The sequence below is a fragment of the Lolium rigidum genome, chromosome 2 (assembly GCF_022539505.1).
Source record: "Lolium rigidum isolate FL_2022 chromosome 2, APGP_CSIRO_Lrig_0.1, whole genome shotgun sequence".
Taxonomy (NCBI): Eukaryota; Viridiplantae; Streptophyta; class Magnoliopsida; order Poales; family Poaceae; genus Lolium; species Lolium rigidum.
The window spans coordinates 18508053-18512853 of NC_061509.1; positions in this window are offsets into that span (position 1 = coordinate 18508053).

Consider the following 4801-nt stretch of genomic DNA (forward strand, 5'->3'; position numbering starts at 1 on the left):
AACATTATCAACTTTCCCCAAAGGTTTCTTTTTAGCATTATCGACGAGATTAACATCCGGATAACGGTTTTTCAATGGTGGCAAGTCAAGCATATCATAGACTTTTTTAGGCATAACAGAAATACTTGCACCAAGATCACATAAAGCATTACAATCAAAATCTTTAACTCTCATTTTAATGATGGGCTCCCAACCATCCTCTAGCTTTCTAGGAATAGAAGTTTCAAGTTTTAGTTTTTCTTCTCTAGGTTTTATGAGAGCATTTGTAATATGTTTTGTGAAAGCCAAATTTATAGCGCTAGCATTGGGACTTTTAGCAAGTTTTTGCAAGAACTTTATAACTTCAAAGATGTGGCAATCATCAAAATCTAAATCATTACAATCTAAAGCAATGGGATTATCATCCCCTAGGTTGGAAAAAATTTCAGCGAGTTTTATCACAAGCGGTTTCGAGCGGTTTTAGCAGTTTCGAGTAATTTTGCGCGCTTTGCACTAGGAGTAGAAGCATTGCCAACACCAATTATTTTACCATTGATAGTAGGAGGTGCAGCAACATGTGAATCATTAGCATTGCTAGTGGTGGTAATAGTCCAAACTTTAGCTACATTTTCCTTTTTAGCTAGTTTTTCATTTTCTTCTCTATCCCACCTAGCACGCAGTTCAGCCATTAATCTTATATTCTCATTAATTCTAACTTGGATGGCATTTGCTGTAGTAACAATTTTATTTTCAATATCCCTATTAGGCATAACTTTCGATTTCAAAAGATCAACATCGGAGGCAAGACTATCAACTCTAGAAACAAGAATATCAATTTTATTGAGTTTTTCCTCAACAGATTTGTTAAAAGCAGTTTGTGTACTAATAAATTCTTTAAGCATGGCTTCAAGTCCAGGGGGTGTATTCCTATTATTGTTGTAAGAATTCCCATAAGAATTAGCATAACCGTTACCATTATTATAAGGATATGGCCTATAGTTATTACTAGAATTGTTCCGATAAGCATTGTTGTTGAAATTACTATTTTTAATGAAGTTTACATCAACATGTTCTTCTTGAGCAACCAATGAAGCTAATGGAACATTATTAGGATCAACATTAGTCCTATCATTCGCAAGCATAGACATAATAGCATCAACCTTATCATTCAAGGAAGAGGATTCTTCAACGGAATTTACCTTCTTACCTTGTGGAGCTCTTTCCGTGTGCCATTCAGAGTAATTAATCATCATATTATCAAGGAGCTTTGTTGCTTCACCAGAGTGATGGACATAAAGGTACCTCCAGCAGCTGAATCCAATAAATTCCGCGAAGAAAAATTTAGTCCTGCATAGAAGGTTTGGATGATCATCCAAGTAGTCGATCCATGGGTTGGGCAATTTTTAACCAGAGATTTCATTCTTTCCCAAGCTTGAGCAACATGTTCATTATCCAATTGTTTAAAATTCATTATGCTACTCCTCAAAGATATAATTTTAGCAGGGGGATAATATCTACCAATAAAAGCATCCTTGCATTTAGTCCAGGAATCAATACTATTCTTAGGCGAGAGATAGCAACCAATCTTTAGCTCTTCCTCTTAATGAGAAAGGAAACAATTTTAATTTTATAATGTCACCATCTACATCTTTATACTTTTGCATTTCACATAGTTCAACAAAATTATTGAGATGGGCAGCAGCATCATCGGAACTAACACCGGAAAATTGCTCTCGCATAACAAGATTCAAGTAAAGCGAGGTTTAATTTCAAAGAATTCTGCTGTAGTAGCAGGTGGAGCAATAGGTGTGCATAAGAAATCATTATTATTTGTGCTAGTGAAGTCACACAACTTAGTATTTTCAGGGTTGGCCATTTTAGCAATAGTAAATAAAGCAAACTAGATAGAAGTAAATAAGACTAAGTAAAGCTAACTAATTTTTTTGTGTTTTGATATATGCGAAACAAAGTAGTAAATAAAATAAAGCAAGACAAAACAAAGTAAAGAGATTGAGAAGTGGAGACTCCTCTTGCAGCGTGTCTTGATCTCCCCGGCAACGGCGCCAGAAAATGTGCTTGATGGCGTGTATTTCACACGTTCGTTGGGCAACCCCAAGAGGAAGGTATGATGCGCACGAGCAGCAAGTTTTCCCTCGGAAAGAAACCAAGGTTTATCGAACCAGGGAGGAGCCAAGAAGCACGTTGAAGGTTGATGGCGGCGGGATGTAGTGCGGCGCAACACCGGAGATTCCGGCGCCAACGTGGAACCTGCACAACACAACCAAAGTACTTTGCCCCAACGAAACGAGTGAGGTTGTCAATCTCACCGGCTTGCTTGTAACAAAGGATTAACCGTATTGTGTGGAAGATGATTGTTTGCAGAGAAAATAGTAAAAACAAGTATTGCAGCAGATTTGTATTTCAGATATTAAAGAATGGACCGGGGTCCACAGTTCACTAGAGATGTCTCTCCCATAAGATAAAAGCATGTTGGGTGAACAAATTACGGTCGGGCAATTGACAAATAGAGAGGGCATAACAATGCACATACATGACATGATAAGTATAGTGAGATTTAATTGGGCATTACGACAAAGTACATAGACCGCCATCCAACTGCATCTATGCCTAAAAAGTCCACCTTCGGGTTATCATCCGAACCCCCTCCGGTATTAAGTTGCAAAGCAACGAGACAATTGCATTAAGTATGGTGCGTAATGTAATCAACAACTACATCCTCGGACATAGCGCCAATGTTTTATCCCTAGTGGCAACAGCACAACACAACCTTAGAACTTTCTCATCACTGTCCCGGTGTCAATGCGAGGCATGAACCCACTATCGAGCATAAATACTCCCTCTTGGAGTTAAAAGCAAAAACTTGGCCAGAGCCTCTACTAGTAACGGAGAGCATGCAAGATCATAAACAACACATATGTAATAACTTGATAATTAACATGACATGGTATTCTCTATCCATCGGATCCCGACAAACACAACATATAGAATTACGAGATAGATGATCTTGATCATGTTAGGCAGCTCACAAGATCCAACAATGAAGCACAATGAGGAGAAGACATCCATCTAGCTACTCGCTATGGACCCATAGTCCGGGGGTGAACTACTCACTCATCACTCCGGAGGCGACCATGGCGGTGTAGAGTCCTCCGGGAGATGAATCCCCTCTCCGGCAGGGTGCCGGAGGAGATCTCCGAATCCCCCGAGATGGGATCGGCGGCGGCGGCGTCTCGGAAGGTTTTCCGTATCGTGGTTTTTCGCCTCGGGGGTTTCGCGACGGAGGCTTTAAGTAGGCGGAAGGGCAGAGTCGGGGGCCGGACGAGGGGCCACACCATAGGGCGGCGCGGGCCCCCCGGGCCGCGCCGCCTTGTGGTGTCGCCACCTCGTGGCCCCACTTCGTATGTTCTTCGGTCTTCGGAAGCTCCGGTGGAAAAATAGGCCCCTGGGTCTTTGTTTCGTCCAATTCCGAGAATATTTCGTTACTAGGATTTCCGAAACCAAAAACAGCAGAAAACAGGAGCTGGCACTTCGGCATCTTGTTAATAGGTTAGTTCCAGAAAATGCACGAATATGACATAAAGTGTGCATAAAACATGTAGGTATCATCAATAATATGGCATAGAACATAAGAAATTATCGATACGTCGGAGACGTATCATTCACCTATTTCTCTCCACCTCAAGAAGCAAACACTTGTGTGAGACTCGTGCATTGATTCCTACATACTTGCATATTGCACTTGTTATATTACTTTACATTGACAATATCCATGAGATATACATGTTATAAGTTGAAAACAACCGCTGAAACTTAATCTTCCTTTGTGTTGCTTCAATACCTTTACTTTGATTTATTGCTTTATGAGTTAACTCTTATGCAAGACTTATTGATGCTTGTCTTGAAGTACTATTCATGAAAAGTCTTTGCTTTATGATTCATTTGTTTACTCATGTCATTACCATTGTTTTTGATCGCTGCATTCATTACATATGCTTACAATAGTATGATCAAGGTTATGATGGCATGTCACTCCGAAATTATCTTTGTTATCGTTTACACCTGCTCGGGACGAGCAGGGAACTAAGCTTGGGGATGCGATACGTCTCCGAAGCGTATCGATAATTTCTTATGTTCCATGCTACATTATTGATGATATCTACATGTTTTATACACATTATATGTCGTATTTATGCATTTTCCGGCACTAACCTATTAACAAGATGCCGAAGAGCCGGTTCTTTGTTTTCTGCTGTTTTTGGTTTCGAGAAATCCTAGTAAGGAAATATTCTCGGAATTGGACGAAATCAACGCCCGGGGTCCTGCTTTTTGCACGAAGCTTCCAGAAGACCGAGGGGGAAAGGAAGTGCGACCACGAGGCGCCGCCACACTAGGGTGGCGCGGCCCAGGCCTTGGCCGCGCGGCCCTAGCGTGTGGGGCCCTCGTGTGGCCCCCGGCGTTGCCCTTCCGCCTACTTAAAGCCTCCGTCGCGAAACCCCTAGTACCGAGAGCCACGATACGGAAAACCTTACTGAGACGCCGCCGCTGCCAATCCCATCTCGGGGATTCGAGGAGATCGCCTCCGAGCACTCTGCCGGAGAGGGGAATCATCTCCCGGAGGACTCTTCATCGCCATGATCGCCTCACGGAGTGATGAGTGAGTAGTTCACCCCTGGACTATGGGTCCATAGCAGTAGCTAGATGGTCGTCTTCTCCTTATGTGCTTCATTGTTGGATCTTGTGAGCTGCCTAACATGATCAAGATCATCTATCTGTAATGCTATATGTTGTGTTTGTCGGGATC